This window comes from Pongo abelii, chromosome 8, assembly GCF_028885655.2.
Source record: "Pongo abelii isolate AG06213 chromosome 8, NHGRI_mPonAbe1-v2.0_pri, whole genome shotgun sequence".
Classification (NCBI taxonomy): domain Eukaryota; kingdom Metazoa; phylum Chordata; class Mammalia; order Primates; family Hominidae; genus Pongo; species Pongo abelii.
In genome coordinates, this window is record NC_071993.2 from 38,089,310 (window position 1) to 38,106,870 (window position 17,561).

General features: G+C 45.7%; 1 long non-coding RNA gene across 1 annotated transcript; it reads left to right on the forward strand.

Annotated features, from left to right (window-relative positions):
• The first annotated feature begins 386 nt into the window (after positions 1-386).
• On the forward strand, positions 387-15,007 carry LOC129048210 (uncharacterized). The gene is made up of 3 exons (XR_008510382.2): positions 387-2,233; positions 3,893-4,035; positions 14,874-15,007. It is a non-coding gene; the product is annotated as an uncharacterized LOC129048210 (long non-coding RNA).
• Positions 15,008-17,561: the final 2,554 nt, after the last annotated feature.

Consider the following 17,561-nt stretch of genomic DNA (forward strand, 5'->3'; position numbering starts at 1 on the left):
CCCCGTCTCTAATAAAAATACAAAATTAGCTGGGCATGGTGGCATATGCCTTTAATCCCAGCTACTTGGGAGGCTGAGGCAGGAGAATCACTTGAACCCAGGAAGCGGAGGTTGTGGTGAGTCGAGATTGCACCATTGCACTCCAGCCTGGGCAATAAGAGTGAAACTCCGTCTCAAAAAAAAAAAACTAATAATTCTTACATTTCTAATATTATTTTGCCAATAATTTGAAAGCCACCTTATTTATAAAAGATTTTACTTAAGTCACATGATCTTGAAAAAACATTTGACTAGTCTTTTTTATTGATATAATGGTTGATTTATGTACTTTTATTTTTCTTTAAGCCAATGAATCAGAGTTATCTATTTATATTAGAGAAACATTGTGTACACAACACATAAATATGTAAACCTATTAGGCACGCTGACAGAAGTATGTCTTATAGATTCATAAGACCTTTTTTTTCCTATTTGGGACTTTTAAATTTTTTTCTGTTTTTATTTTCATTTTTTATTTAAATAGATTTTTGGGGAACAGGTGGTGTTTGGTTACATGGATATGTTCTTTAGTGGTGATTTCTGAGATTTTTGTGCACCCATCACCCGAGCAGTGTACACTACCCAATATGTAGTCTTTTATCCCTCACCCACCTCCTACCCTTTCTCCCAAGTCCCCAAAATCCATTGTATCATTCTTATGCCTTTGCATCCTCATAGCTTAGCTCCCACTTATGAGTGAGAGCATATGATGTTTGGTTTTCTATTCCTCAGTTACTTCACTTAGGATAATCGTCTCCAGTTTCATCTATGTTGCTATGAATGCCATTATTTTGTTCCTTTTTATGGGTGAGTAGTATCCATGGCATAAATGCAGTCTAGGGAACTCCAGGGCTACTGAGAGTAGGTGGGATAGAGACATGCATGAGAGTGGATAATTCTTATTCTCTAGGCCCTCCCTGCTTCATGGGTGCAAGCTGCTTTGGCACGTATGAGCGGCACCAAGGTTGCAGGGACTCAGGGATGCAAGGATTGAAGAGGGAAAGAGGACACTCTTCCTTCTCTCCTTCATGTACCCTGGGTATATCTGCAAGAAGGAGAAGGGAACCAGGTGTGCCTGCTCCCCTCTTTCTAGATGGGTAGCCATTAATCTTCAGTCTGTACCCCTTTTGAATGTATCGTAAACCCCTGGGACTCTTTTGAAAAAAACCTCTTTTCCTTTCTCCTCCTCTGTCCTCTTCACAGGTAGGTAATTGTGTCTCCATACTATGGGACATATTCCTCAGATGCATCCTCCAAACTGAGAAAAGTTAATTTCCCAAACCTTAAACTGGTTGGCTTAGGATTGGGCTCAGGAGAAGGGAACCCAGAAGCCCAACATGCTGGCCAAAGGGTCAAGTTTTTACCAGTTGAGCTTTTGGCCTCCCTCTCCCTGTGCAAACTGGCAAAAAGCCTTGGGACTTTTGAGCTGTCCTTACCCCTCCCCTTGTTTTGTTTTGTTTTTTTTTGTTTTCACCATGTTGGCCAGGATGGTCTCAATCTCTTGACCTCATGATCCGCCTGTTGCAGCCTCCCAAAGTGCTGGGATTACAGGTGTGAGCCACTGCGCCTGGCTCATTTTGTTTTGATACATGTTTTCTAATAACCTGCTGTGTCTCTTCTCACCTTCAGCCATCAGACTTTGAATGGTCATGCAGCTGGAGCCTTGGACAATGGCCACTTCTGCCAGGGACCCTTAGATAGGCCTCTGAGGGGACTCTGAGTGCTGTTTTCCCAAAACTGCCCCTGGCAGCTGGAAGCAGTATCCTTATTCTAATGGCAGTTAGATGTGCTTCTTTAGAGGGAGGAATGAGGCAGCTGAGTATAAAGGGGTCATCAGAGAACCTCCAAATGGCCTGCACACTGGGAGAAGTGTGCACTGGGGTGGAACCTCGGGAAGTTCGCTGTGTTTGTAGTGGGGAGCCTGGCTCCTTCCCTTCCTGGGTGGAACCTGGAATTCAATCTGTGAGGCAGGAAGCTGATGCTAGCATGACTCTCACTCTGCTGAGGGTCCCTGGTTCCCCTTTATCCTTTTTGCTTAATAAATTCCATTTCTCTCAACCTTCGAAGTGTCTGTGAGCCTAATATTTCATGACCATGTGACAAGGACCCCGTCTTTAGTCTGGAATGTTTTACGTTGGTCATTTATGCCTCATCATCCATGCATACCTGACGAAGAATCACCACAACAAAAAAGGTAGTTCTTTAAATTTTATTTCGAGATGAATAATTGAAATAATTTTAATGTTTTTATGTCCAACACTTGATACTAGTGCTGGCTTGTTATTGAAGAAATAGTGATTAAGCATTTAATATCACTTATTATTTGGAACATATGTAGAAAATGGCTGGGTGCAGTGGCTCACGCCTGTAATCCCAGCACTTTGGGAGGCCAAGGTGAGCGGATCACGAGGTTAGGAGTTCAAGACCAGCCTGGTCAACGTGGTGAAACCCCGTCTCTACTAAAAATACAAAAATTAGCCGGGCGTGGTGGCAGGCACCTGTAATCCCAGCTACTCAGGAGGCTGAGGCAGGAGAATAGCTTGAAACCAGAAGGTGGAAGTTGCAATGAGCCTAGATTGTGCCACTGCACTCCAGCCTGGGCAACAAGAGCAAAACTCCATCTCAAAAAAATAAAAAAAGGAAAATGGTTCCTGGTCTAAAGAAAACCTTTGTAACTCCCTTTACAAAAACAAATATTTTATTTGTTTATATCTATCTTATAAAAATTTCAAGCAGATCTGACATTCTTGAATAATTTCTAACTTTATCATTGGCCTGATTCTCTATGATTGTGAGAGAATAAAAATAAAAATAAAAACTATTACATATTCTTGTCTGAAAAAGTTGTCTCGACAATTTTTTAACTTAGAAGTTTCAAGTTTCATGTCTTCATTGTATTTTTAAAGATTTTTTTTTGAACTTACAATTTTTACTGAAATTGCCCCTTTTGAAGACACTAGTTAGGGATAAAATTTTTGTAACTTAATCATTCATTATTAGGTTCATTACAGAGTCAACCATTCAATACTTTGTGTTGGCATATTTTGGGAAACATATTATTAAGTTAGATTTTAAATAATTTTGATGTATTTCTAAAGGAAGGATTTTGAAACATGAGATACATTTAATAAATTGCTATGGTGTTGAGATATTTTATAAACCAATTTAATAATAGTTTTAAAGGTTTTAAATAAAATTTAAAAAATGAGTATGACACAGAATATCAAATATTGTCCAATGTTCGAATATAACGGAGCAAATAGGAAAATTATGAGAATTAGTTTTTGTTTTATATTTGTGTTGACAAAGCTAAATAATCTCCTGCCATCTGTTTTATCTTGATTAAAACTATCGGTGACTATAATTAAAATCAAATATATCAGAATTTCTACAAATATATTTTATTCTATGTCTTGTATTTCTTACAGGAATACATCTCCACTAACAGTGCTGCATTCCCATATCTATAATGAAAGAGTAAAATCTTGATCTCATAAATGGTTACTTAGTGAATGCAACATTGCTGCATTATTATGATTATTTCATGGATTTGTTAGTCTATTTGTATTTTCTTATAATTTAGACCCTACAGTATTGAATGTACTCACCATAATGCATTAGGAATAAAACATCAACATTTATTCTCATATAATGTTACAAAAAGAAATAAGCAAAGCACAGTTTTCAAATTACCTTTCTCTAGTCTAAACTACAGTTTCCTAAAATACTTCAGTGGTCTCATGTAACGCATCATCAATTTGTGGGGCAAAAATGTAATATTATTTGTTCTTTCCAAATAATATTTTCTAACCAAATATTTTTACTTTTGTTTTTTTATTTTTCATTATCACAGCTTTGGCAATAAAACAGCTCAATGAGGACCTGGGAAACAGGGAAACCAGACCTATGAGATCTGTGGAATCTGATGCTGTTTGACTGCAGGGGATTTCAATGTGCAAATCCGAAGCGCCACAAAGAGGTGGCAGGGCCTCAAAGGTTAACATTTACATAATTTTTTAATTTAAAAAATGCCACTTTTGCGTCAGGTGTGGTGGCTCATGCCTGTAATCCCAGCACTCTGGGAAGCCGAGGCAGGCAGAGCATGAGGTCAGGAGATTGAGACCATCCTGGCTAACATGGTGAAACCTCGTCTCTACTAAAAATATAAAAAATTAGCAGGGCGAGGTGGCGTGTGCCTGTAGTCCCAGCTACTCGGGAGGCTGAGGCAGGGGAATCAGTTTGAACCTGGGAGGTGGAGGTTGCAGTGAGCCAAGATCATGCCACTGCACTCCAGCCAGGGCGACAGAGCAAGACTCCCTCTCATAAAAAAAAAAAAAAAAAAAGTCACTTTCATCTCAAAGTGTATAAATTCCTGGATAGCACCTAGTCTACAGATAGGGACAAATAAAGTAAGACTAAAAGAGCAAAATATACATGAAGGGTATACAACTTGGACAATTCTGAGTTTTTTATTACCTTGGGTATTTTACAAACTTATGCTTGGAAATTTTCTTCCATTTCTAATCCCTTAAAGCACCTCTAAGAAAACAGCTCTACACCGGGCACGTTGGCTCACGCCTGTAATCCCAGCACTTTGGGAGGCTGAGGTGGGCAGATCACAAGGTCAAGAAATCGAGACCATCCTGGCCAACATGGTGAAACCCCGTCTCTACTAAAAATACAAAAATTAGCCAGGGGTGGTGGCACATGCCTGTAATCCGAGCTACTCAGGAGGCTGAGACATGATAATCACTTGAACCTGGGAGGTGGAGGTTGCAGTGAGCCCAGATTGCACCAGTGCACTTGCAGCCTGGGCGACAGTGCAAAATTCTGACTCAAAAAGAAAAAAAGGGAAAGTAAAGAAAACAGCTCTAAGAATGTGAAACTCACTTCTAAGCCTTACGGTAGCTCATGCAGCAGGTATTAGGCATGAAAAACTAATCTTAGGACCACTAAACTGCAAAATTGCTACCAATAGGAAATGGCAGGATCCTATTACTTGAGTCATTGAAAACCAAATAAGTTATAAGGACTATGTGTGTGAGAAAGCAGGCCAAAGAATTATTAGCTCTGTTATTCTGGATGTCGTATGATGTCATGAACTTCAGTTACAAAAACAGAACTGATTACAAAGACTATGAAAAGTGTCCAAATTATTAGCCTCTTAAAATAGGAGCAGAAATGTCCTAAAAGTGTTAGGTAAGTCTTCCTCTTTAGTTGACATTAAGTAATTACCTACAGAGCATACTAAATTTAAGGAAAGGAGACTGATAATGTTATTATTGATTTCGTCATTTCTCTTTTGTTTTCTTCACTTTGAATTTGAAGCAAGGTCCATAAGTTACTTTGTGTCTATATTTATGGATGGCAATACACAAGCTACCTGGGACAGGGCAGGGGGCCAGAGCTTCAATGTTGAATGCTCAACAATGATTCAGGAAGAAATGTTTCACTTTTGGGGTAACAAGGATTTGGGAACAAAAACAGCCCCTACCTCCAAGCAGGTCAGTGTGGCGCCAAGGTTGTGATGCTGAAGATTGAAATAGTGAAAGTTTAGATTTGAAAACTGTAAGCAAAATTAGAGAACACTTGGCTTAGGTTTACAAAGGCTGTGCTAGAATAACTTCGCTTTAGTCAATGGGGTGAAAGGAAGAGGACCCTCAGTTGTATGATTTACTTTTACTGAAGGCTGTATTGACACTATGATTGAGTGGTTCTGTAAGGAAACCAGAGACCCTTCAAAATGGTGCAGTTTAGTGGGATTGCAAACGGGGCAGCCATTTTGGAAAACAGTTTGGCAGTTCCTCAACACGGGAAGCATAGAGCTGGTATACCACTCAGCAATTCCACTCCCAGTTGTATTCTCCCAAGAGAATCGAAAAGATGGGCCCACAAAAACTTGAATGTGAATATTTATAGCAACATTATTTATAATAGCCAAAAGTGAAAACAACTCAAATGTCCGTCAAATGAAGAAACAAATGTTACCGTATGTATATTCATACCATGGAGTATTATTCAACCGTAAAAGTAAATTAGGTACTGGTGCATGCTGCGACACTGATGAACCTTGGAAACATGCTAAGTGAAAGAAGCCAGTCACAAAATGCCACCTACTATGTGACTCTATTTACCAGAACTGTCCAGACCGAGCACTGTGGTAGACAGGGAAGGTAAATTAGTGGTTGTCTGGCAGGGGAGAGAGAGGAATGCGGCGTGACTGCTCATGAGTATTGGGTTCTTTGGGGATAGTGAAAATGTTCTGAACACAGGTAGTGGTGACAACTGACCACCTCTGTGGAAACATCACGCACCCCTACATTGCGGACTTCAAAAGCCCAGCGGCACATGGCAGTGGGGGGAGTCTTGAAGCATCACAGTGGAGAGAGGCGTGTAGGAGAACTTTGCACCTGGTTGTTTCCTTTTAAAAATGAGACAGCGCCTTCAGGAGCCGGGCGAAGGCAACGGTGGCATCTGCCCTGCCGCAGCCACCAGCCCGAGCCAGCACAGCGGTGCGGCAGCCACCGCGGAGCCCAGCCCAGGAGCGGGCGCTGGCAGAGGACGGGGAGCGCCCAGCCAGGGCGCGGTTCCCAGGAGCAGCCAGAGGCGGCGGCAGCCCAGGACTGGGCTGGAGGCGCCGCTAGGCCAAGGGAGCGGACGGGAGGGACCCTGGCCTGTCCCTGCCCCGGCGCGGGTGGCCTCCGTTTCATCGCGAGGGCCTGGACCTCCCCAGCTCGTCCCCAGAGCCCGGTAGAGCAGCTGGGCCCTGCCCGCCCTGGGCCTCCGCGGAGACCCTCCCTGGCCTTCGCGGCAGGGGCTTTCAGGGGCCGCGGGGGCAGGCGGGGCAGGGCTCCTGCCGCCCTCCCCTGCTCTCAGGCTGGGCTGGTGGCGCCCGTTGGCCCGGAGTCGGGAGGGCTGGGAAGTGCTGTGGGGCCGCCGCGGCCAACACCGGGGCACCCGATCACCCCCAAGGCACCCGGTCCCCCCCCCACCGCACTGATCACCCCCACGGCACCCGGCCACCCTTCACCGCACCTGGCCACCCCTGCCGCACCCGGTCACCCCCACCGCACCCGATCACCCCCACCGCACCGGACCGCCTCCACAGCACCCTGTACTTCCCATCGCACCGGATCATCCCCACGGCACCCAGCCACCTCCCACCGCAACCGGCCACTCCCACCGCATTCGGCCACCCCCGCCTCACCCGGTCACCGCCCACTGCACCGGGCCACCCTCAAGGCACCTGATCACCCCTACCACACCCGGACACCCCCACGGCACCGGGCCACCCCACCTCACCCTATCACCCGCACCACACCCAGTCACCCCTACCGCACCTGGCCACCCCCACCACACCCAGTCACCCCCACCCCACCCAGTCACCCCCACCCCACCGCACCCCGTCACCTCCAAGGCACCCGATCACCCCCACAGCATCCAGCCACCCTTACTGCACCCGATCACCCACACCGCACACGGCCACTCCCACCGCACCCGGTCACCCCCAGGGCGCTCACCCCCCCAAGGCATCCCGTCACCCCTACTGCCCTCGGCTCCCCCTCCCAACGGAACCTAGTCACCCCACAGCACCTAGTAGTTCTCCAACTGCATCAGGCGGGGCCCAAGTGCCTTGCTCTGGGCTACCGGTCAACCTGCTGTCATCTGGAGGCAGATGCCATCTCCGTGGTTATCCTTTGGGGAAACGTTGACTTCTGGGGAGGAATTGTGCGGTCACAGCGCTCACTGCCTGCAGGCGCCTTAGTCAGCCCACGCCGGAGGGACTCGAAGGTGAAGTGCTCCGCGGTGCCCTCCCCTAGGAGCTTACGTCTCGAGTGGAAGAGAAGATGAAATCCTAAGGGTGACACCAGGCAGTGATAAGCCCTGTGAAAGAAGGACAAAGCGCTAGAAAGCCACCCAGAAACCGATGAGGCTCCCTGGGCGAGGGGGTGCTAAGCAGGGTCCTAAAGGCCTGATGGGACTCAGGAGAGGAGGTTGCAGAGGAGAAGGCGTGCGGAAAGGGCGCAAAACTAGAGGACACGGGTGAAAACGCATCCTCCAGACATCGTGGGTCATTCAGTTTGTGGCCACTGGCCCATAGTGGGGTGGGTGGGGCTAAAGGGGCATCTTAAGGCCAGATTCTTGAATGCTGTAGAGGAGTTGTTTGAGAGGATTCTAAGGGAAACTTGACGCTCATTCCTCAGTGACTTAGGAGTCCAGAAATGTAGGCTAGGAGATTAACGGTGCTTTTGTGAAGGAAGAAAGAAGGAGGCCCAGTCAGGATTTGACATGCTGTGTCTTGAATAGAATGCAGTTTGAGATAGATTTTGACAACTTCCTGGATATTGAAATAAATCCATGTCCAGGCTAAGCTGAGTGCTTTTGCAAAAAGCATTAGGTATCAGGCTTCTAAGGGGTAATGGAAAGGTATACATAAAATAAGATCATCTGCATACAAAAGGTGTTTCTGTTGGTGCGTTCATTAAAATGCATCAAGACCTCCTGAACTTTGTATTAGGTGTCTACACTTTGGAATTACTGAGCTAAACCTAAATTACGTCTTCAAGATGGCATTCATGTAAAGCAAAATAAATGATGATGTTTAAAAAGTGGTTAATAATATTCTGGTACTAAAAGGTTTTTTTTTTTTTTTTTTTTAGTTTTAAACATTTCTGCTAATAAAAACAATAAATAATCTTTGAAAATCTTGCAAAATTCAAGAAGTACTGGAAAAATGTTAAAAACATTATCCTCTGTAATTGTACCTTTTAGATTTGGTTACTGTTAATATTCCTAGTTTAAATAATAAAAATGCTGTGACATCACTAGGAAGCATGTGATAAGGTGAATAAGCTTAAACTGAAAAAGAGTTTTGGAAAAATTAAAAAGGTATGTTTTATAATGTTTATGATGGAATTCAATAATCTAAAGAAGTGATTACTAAAGGAAAGATTTAAAATACAATGGTGATATTTTAGAGTAAGTCTTTTTGTGCTTAAAAAATTTCTGGGTTTTATCTTAAATTGAGACCAGAAGTGTTGCAACAGGTAATTGCAGATAAACTATTGGGAAATACTGATTAGTGTACGGCAATGTCAACATTCTACTAAGCCAAGACAGAATTTAAAGGAATTCAATTTGTGATTATGTAGTTTTGGAAATGAGAACAAACAGAAAATGTGGACAGTGTTTGGTGGGAAAAAAAATTGAAAAAATGAAATGACAGAGAGAAAGTCTAAGAACTGTCCAAAATCCCTCAGAGAAAGCCTAAGAAAAAGGATCAAAGGGCCCAGGGACACTTGGAGAGAGCAAATGAGGCCAATATGATGAAAAAGACAGCTTTGATAGAATGCGGGAAGCTAATAAAAATCAAATAATAAAGCTTTCAAAAGTGTCATGTAGGATACAAAGTTGGAAGTAGAATTAAAAGTATCCAAACAAAAAATTTTTAAAATAAATTTTGAAGAATATTATAAAATTTATTTGGAAAACATGTTCAGAAGGAGAAACTGACATTTTAGGTATTGCTTGTCAGAGTACAAAAGCTTGCTCTTGGGTAAAAAGAGGATTGATGAGACAAGTTTTTGAGATTTTAGCCAACGTTTGTAGCTATTATAAGCTACCTATGTATGTACCTACAATTTTAAAAAACAATATAATCCTCTCAAGCTTTTCTGTTGGTTTGCTTGTCTATTCCTGTTCCAAGAAAACATCATATTAATTAATACTGGCTTGCCATATTTTGATAGCTGTTTAAGCAATTATTTTTACCTTTTTCTTTCATCACCGCAGAAAGTTCTTTCATGGCCCATTCCAGGCGATTCTCAAACTCCAATTTGGATTTTTATTACCATAGATGAAACTTGCCTGTCCCTGAACTTCATATAAATAAAATCACACAATATGCATAATTGTATATCCAGCTTCTGTCTCTTAACATAATGGTTATAAAGATTCATACATATCACCGTCTAACTCATTTTTCTTTTCTGTTTATTTCTAAGAGTGTTCTGTTGTATGCATGTAACACAATTTATGATCCATTCTCCGTCTGAGGACATTTGGGTAATTTGGGGATTGAAATATTTATGAGAATATCCTCTATGTCCATTTTTGTGAAAGTTATAAATACTATGAGTATATTTTATTGGGCAGATACACAGGAGTGAAATTTATTGCTTATAGGAAAGGCATATGTTGAACTTTATAACAACTGCCACATCATTTTCTTTTTTTTCTATTTTTGAGATGGAGACTCACTCTGTGGCCTGGCTGGAGTGCAGTGGCACAATCTCAGCTCACTGCAATCTCTGCCTCCAGGGTTCAAGCAATTCTCCTGCCTCAGCCTCCCGAGTAGCTGGGACTATAGGCACAAGCGACCAGACCCAGCTAATTTTTGTATTTTAGTAGAGACGGGGTTTCACCTTGTTGACCAGGATGGTCTCAATCTCTTCACCTCGTTATCCATCCGCCTCGGCCTCCCAAAGTGCTGCGATTACAGGCCTGAGCCACCATGCCTGGCCTGCCGCATCATTTTCTAAAGTGGTTGGGTCATTTTACCTTCCGACTAGAAACATGTTGGATTTCCAGTTATCTCACATGTTCATTAACATGTAGTTTTGCCAATCTTTACAGTCTTAGCCATTTTTGTGGATAGGGCGTGAAACAGTAAATTATGATGGCTTTAATTGTATATATTAAAGTATATTACTCATAAATATATTATAATATACTCATATTCCTCAAAAATAACGAGTTTCAACAGCTTTTCAAATATTTATTGTATATTTGTATTTCTTCTCTGGTGAAGTGTCTAAGTATTTGGTTATTGTTTTAAAGGTTATTGTCTTTATAGATGTACAGATGCATTGTATAACTTTCAGGTACAAACCCTGTGTCACATGTCTGTGCTGTAAGGAATATATCCCAGTTTACGACTTCTCTTTTTATTTTCTTAGCAGTAACTTTGATGAGCATGTTATAATTTTGATGAAGGTTAATTAAATTCAACTCTTTGAAACAAAAATTTAATTTCCGTGCTTATGGTTATTGCTTTCTGAGCCTTGCCTAAAAAGTCTTTGACTATCCAGAATTGATGAAGATGTTCTCCTATATTTTCTTATAGAAATAACATATATTTCTTTCTTTTGAGACAGAGTCTCACTCTGTAGCCCAGGCTGGAGTGCAGTGGCACGATCTCAGCTCACTGCAACCTGTTTCCCGGGTCCAAGCAATTCTCCTGTCTCAGCCTCCCAAGCAGCTGGGAATACAGGCACGTGCCACCATGCCCAGCTAATTTTTCTATTTTCAGTAGAGACAGGCTTTTGCCATGTTGCCCAGGCTGGTCTTGAACTCCTGACCTTAAGTGATCCTCCCACCTTAGCCTCCCAAAATGCGGGGATTACAAGCATAACCCACCGCACCCGGCCTAATTTTAGTTTTTATGTTTACATCTACAATGATCTCAAATTAGTTTTTGTCTATGGGATAAGGTAGAGGTCTATATTCACAGTTTCAGTGTATTTATTCATTTGTTCCAGCACCATTTTCTGCAAAGACTTTTATTTCTCTATCTTCTTGTCTTGGTCTTTGTTAAATTGGTTGTTTATGGCTGGATCTATGTCTGGGCTCTCTATTCTGTTCCACTGATCTATATGTCCATGCTTGTGTCAATAACACATGCTCTGAATTACTGTAGTTTTATTGTAAATCTTGTAGTAGTAAAAGCCCTCCAGCTTTGTTTTCCTTTCTCTAGAATTCTTTGTCCATAGTAGGTCCTTCACATTTCTACGTAAATGTTATTATCAGCTGGTCACTTTGTAAAAATAAATTTTGGAATTTTTATTGGTGTTGCAGGGAATATATAGACCAATTTGAAGAACACTGGAATCCAAAGAGTATTGATCTTTTCTATTCACGAACATGGTATATACCAACATTTATTTGTTTCTCAGTTGAGTTCTGTCAAAAATGTTTTATAAATTTAAGTGAAGAGTTTTAGGATGTCTTCTGTTACATTTATAAGTGTTACAAAAAACAAAAAACAAAAGTTTAAGGAACTGTTTAGATTTTTTTCAAGAATATTTCATAGACGTTATGTTTTTTCTACCCACACATTATTTCTAGCTGTATTTCTTTTTGTGATATTAGCAGCTGTTTTGAATTCTTATGTCAACTTGGCAGCAACCACTACACTTTTCTAAAACTAGGAACTGTATATTCTAGAACCCTCTTCCCTAAATGAATCCTCATAAAATTTGCAAATGAAGAAAATTCACACACAATTCCAAAGATAAAAGTGAAGCCCAAGTCACTGTCAGCAATATTTGGCAGCCAGGCATGGAGACTTTCAGAGCCGTTAACAAGGTTCTTCTCAGCAATTCTAGCATCCAGATGTAGCCCCATCATAGAACTTGCACAAGCTGTACTTCATAATCCTGCTGAATACAGAAGTTTCTTGGACTCTTTCATGAGCTGCTGCTTTCCCTCCTGTATCAGTGTTTTCAGCTGATGCCATTTGTGATTGCGTTTCTGACTTTCTGAAGGAAACCTGCCAAACTTTCATGTTTTTTTGCTTACATGCACATGAATGTAGGCACTAATTCTTATATTAAGCTGTTTATTACTATAATACTTAATTGGCTGTTTTCCTGGCTCAACCAAACCAAGAGCAGCAAGGATGATAACTTCCAAAATTGATTAAATTAGAGGTCAAGAAATTGAGCCATTTTAATTCTATTCTTTTTTTTTCATCTATTAAATGGAAAACTTTTGTAGATAGTTTTTCTTCGTTATCTCTTTGGTTACCCTTAGGTACTGCTTGTAGAGAAAAGGTAGAATAAATATGTGATTCTTTTCCTTTATTTACCATTTTCTATTTATCAGTTACTCTGTTATTTAGCAGTTTTTTAAGTCGTAATCTGGTTTCCTAAAATCCTAGAAGGCACTTGCAGAAATTAAAAGTTGGCTGACTTTTTAAAAATTAATTTTGGGAATTATTCTCTTGCCTCTTCTCAGTCTAATGAAATTTTTTCCGTAAGATATTGTATTTTTAAGTTCTAGAATTTTTATTTTTTTAAGTGTTCATTTCTGCTGAGATTTCACGTGTTTACACAATATGATTATTATTTTAGTCCTTGAGCATATTTATAATATAGTAGTATCCCCTTATTTGTGGCTTCACTTTCCTCACTTTCAGTCACCCACAGTCAAAAAATATTAAATATAAAACTCCAGAAATAAACAGTTTATAAGTTTTAAGTCATGCGTTGTTCTCAGGATTGTGATGCAACCTCCTGCCATTCTGCTATATTGGGTTCAGGATGTGAGTATCCCTTTGCTCCGCAGATCCACACTTCCTGCTTCCTGCTCATTAGTCACTTGCAGCCATCTAAGTTATTAGATGGACTGTCTCAGTATCGTGGTGTTTGTGTTCAAGTAATGGTCCCAATATGCAAGAGTTGTGATGCTGGCAATTCAGATATGCAAAAGAGAAACCTGAAAATGCTTTCAGTAACTGAAAAGCAGAAAGCTTTCCACTTAATGAGGAAAAAAATTTGCTGAGGTTGCTTACATCTAGGGTAAGTATCTTTTATTTGTAAGATTGTGGAAAAGGAAAAATAAATTCTTGCTAGTTTTGCTTTTGTGCCTCAAACTGCAAAAGTTACAGCCACAGTGTGTGATAAGTGCTAATTTCAATCAATATTCCGAGCCTAAATGTGTAGGTGAGTGCTTTCTCCATGTTTGCACATGTGAAGTGCTCCTTAACCATAGCCCCATATATCTCAAACACCATCACACTCAGAACAGAAAGGAAAGGGCAGTTTCATCAGCCAGCCCTCATAAACCACTCCCTGGGGTCCTCCTCAGCACCTGCTAAATTTGGGAGGCCTGATTCCAGAGGGCTGGATGATGAACTGGCAAATTAAACCCAGAAGAATCTTAATTGCAGACAAAGACAAACTCGGGTTCCAGCGCAGATAGACAGCCCATACCAGTGCTTTTGATGTTAGCTGTGGTTAAGGGGGCAGGAAAGGCTCCCACTCTATGGTCTGTGGCGTGGTCAGCTCAGTGTCGCCACCTCGCAGGGCTCCATCCCACCATGACCCTCCCAATCAGGCTGATGGTGTCTCCTTATGCCAAGTGGAAGGAACTGCAATCAAATTCCGACACGTCCTGCAAATCCTCTCCGGCCCTGGGCTACTGGTGGTTAGGCCACTAGCAGGGATGTGCATCAACCGATTAAACCCATTAATAACTGGCAGCACAGCATGGCCTCCTTCTCAACAAATTGCGATGCTGATCCCCGGATTCAGTCATCCATGCCCATGGTCTTTTGACCTTAAGCTTTCAAAACGCCTACTCTGCTTTATGCTTTCTAGTTTTGAGGACTTGGCTTAAGCGTGCTTCTGAATTTCAGCTCCCTCCGGTTGACAATTGTTTACACTGTTCTCCAGTTGGGACAGGGCAGGAGACACCAGGGAGCCAACCTCTGCAGAAGGCAGGGCTTGGTAGAAGGGAGAGACCTCAGCCAGGGAAAGGGTGTACTTCAGGCACCGAACTTCAGGGAAGGCGCTCTGGGTCAGGCGTCTCCTCCAGAATGCTCTATTTAAAGTTAAAAAAGCTGCCTTCAAAATAGTTGTAAAATATATACATTTACCCAGACATACACATTTTTTGAGACAGGGTCTTATTCTGTCGCCCAGGTTGGAGTGCAGTGGTTTGGTCGCAAGCAGTCCTCCTGCCTCAGCCTCGCGAAGACCTGGGACCACAGGCCTGAACCACCACGCCTGGCTAATTTGGTTCTTTTCTGTTTATTTCCCTTTGTTTTGTAGGGATGCCAGGCTGGTCTCGAACCTCTGGGCTCAAGCGATCCTCCCTCCTCGGCCTCTCCAGGTACTAGGATCCAGTCGTAAGCCTCCATGCCCTTCTCTATTAATTATTCTTAATTAAAAAATTCAAAGAACGCAGCGTTTGGGGCCAGCGCGGCGTTTGCAGTGGTTGCTCCCGCCAAGACAGCTCAGGGGGATGCTCCGGAGAACCCCGAGCCCGCCTTCTTCCCCCGCCAGGCCTCATGTCCCCAGGCCCAGCCTCTGACGCGCCACCCCCAGCGCTGCCCTGCCCGCAGCTCCGGGCTGCGCTCCCCGCGAAGAGGCGCTGCAGCCGCCTAGGACATCGCGGGAAGCCTCCTGCGGGGACTTCCACCGCTTGTCCCAGGAGCTCCTACAACAGCCTGGCATTGAGAAATCAGTTGTCATATTTTCCGCCAGTTTCTCCCAACCTGGACCCCGCTCTCCCCCTCCTCCCCCCGGCGTCTCAAGTCCCCGCCTCAGGCTCCTAGGGGCCTCCCCTGCAAGGCCGCCAGGTCCGCGACACCTGCCTGGGAATCCGCGTCCAAGAAGGAGGGCGTGGCGGGGGCGGAAGCGACAACCACACGACCCGTGACAGTGGCCAAGCCTTAGAGGCCCCGAGTGCCTCTCAAGCGCCCGAGCCCACGCTGTCCACGCTTCCAGTCCCCGACGGAAACCAGCTGTTCCCGCTGCACCAGCAAGGGGGCTGGAGTCATCCCTGCGGGGCCCGACCTCAGGCGTGGGCTGCAGAGCCCCCTCCCAACTGCCCTGTCCCGGGATCTCGGGGAGCCTGGCTGTCGCCTGACAATAACAAAATCATCACGGACAGAAGGAAAGGGGGGCAAGGCTGGGAAGGGAGCGGCTTTAATCCGGGGCCCGCCCCCTTCAATTCTGCAGCTCTGCGGCCCCAAAAGTGGGGTGGGGACGGGGACTGAGGCTGAGCTCGCTTCCTTCTTCCAGGTCTCGCGCCTCTGAAGCGAATTGGGCCTGGAGGGGTGCTGAAGGTCGATGGAACGGGGCTGGAGGGTGACTGAGGGAAAGGTGGGGGCGGCCCCTGGGCCCCCGTAGGACGCGGATTCCGAAGCTCTGCAGCTGCTCGCCCGCGCCCCACCCGCTCGGTGCTCTGTCGACCCAACAGCCCCGCCTTACACTCGCGGCTGCGGAAGCTGCGGGCCGGGTGGTGATTACAACCCGGGGGACTGTCCTTTTGGAACCTGACCCCCAACTCCGCTCAATAACCGAATTTCCTGAAGCCGCTACCTCGAAGCCTTCGGCTCTTCTCCATCGCTGGCAGGGCGGGGACGCCCAGAAACCTCGGGAGCCGCAGCTCCAGCCAGGAGCGCGAGCCTCAGCCGCCTGTGGGGAGCGCAGCGAGGCTGGGTTCCGGGCGCAACCGAAGCGAGGCTGGCCTGCCTGAGGCTGAGGATCGGCGACCTCGTAGGACGCCGGTGCCCGACCCTCCCGGGAGCAGAGGCGGCTCTGGATGTCGGTTTAGGGCGGAGACCGCAACCGGAGGGGCATAGAACGCTTCTCCTCTCAGCGTCCCGGGCTTCGCGGGTACAATTTTAAAACCAGCGGCGAAATCCGAGTCCTGCGGCTCCGTGGTGTGTAGAGCGTGGCCACCTCGCCGAATGCGGTCTCAGGCTCCCCCCGCTTCTAAGCCGCAAGGCCGCCCTTGAGTTCCAGGGCTCTGTGGGCCCCGAGCCGCTGGCGCTCCCGGGAGTCTCCTAGCAGCGGCGGGAACGGAGCTGGGCGCCCAGACGGCGCCAGGGTCTTTTCTCTGCCCCCGCCCCGGGGCCGCAGCCCTGCGCCTTCCGCACCTGGGGCGCGCCCTCATTCCTCGCAGCGGTACCGCGCCGGAGCGCGGGAAACTCGAAGGTCCCAGGCTGCCCGGCTGCAGCTGCGGTAGTGAAGCGGGGCCTTGCGCGCACGTGAGGTGCCCAGCAGAATCCCCGGCCGCCCCGCGCCCCTCTTCTCGACCACAACGGTGGCCGAAGGCGGCCGCTGGTTTCCGAACCCAGGAAAGCTGGAGATAACGGCTGCGGCTGCGGAGTCGGCCCTGGGACCTGCTTCTTCTGTTGGCTCCAGGCCCTCAGCCGTCTGCGTACCCACAGCCTGAGGGCACCGGAACGGCAGCCCCGGGGGTCCGCTCCTAAACAGTGGCCAGGTTGGCGGGGCGTGTGAGACGCGGGACCCAGAGCTCGTCAGCAGCCACGCCAAGCATGGCGAGGAGCAGCGCCAGCCTCTCCCCACCGGGGCCTGGGACGGCGGGCGTGGGGTAGGAGCCGGCTCGGGGCATCCAGGCGGGATCCAGGCGGGATCAGCCACCGCTCATGCGCTGTCCCAGGTGCAGCACCAGGTGCTGCCCGTGGAAGCGGCCAGGGGCAGGCTCAGCCCGGCGCAGTGAGCGCAGACAGAGACCCAAAGTTTATGCCAAAAATGTGTCTTCTCCAACCTCCTCCTCAAGCCCTGTCTCGTATGCTGGTTCCTGTTTCTTATAATAAATAGGTCCTGGGTGCCTGGGAGCAGAGACTTGGCCCGTTCTCCTCAAGCTCAGCTGCAGCCTTCAGGGACCTGGGCAAGGTCTGGTTAACTCTGCCCACCTTTTGTCGAGGAAGGCCTGTTGCTCCCCTATCCTCCACTGTGACACTAGGAGGCAGGGGCAGCCAGAAC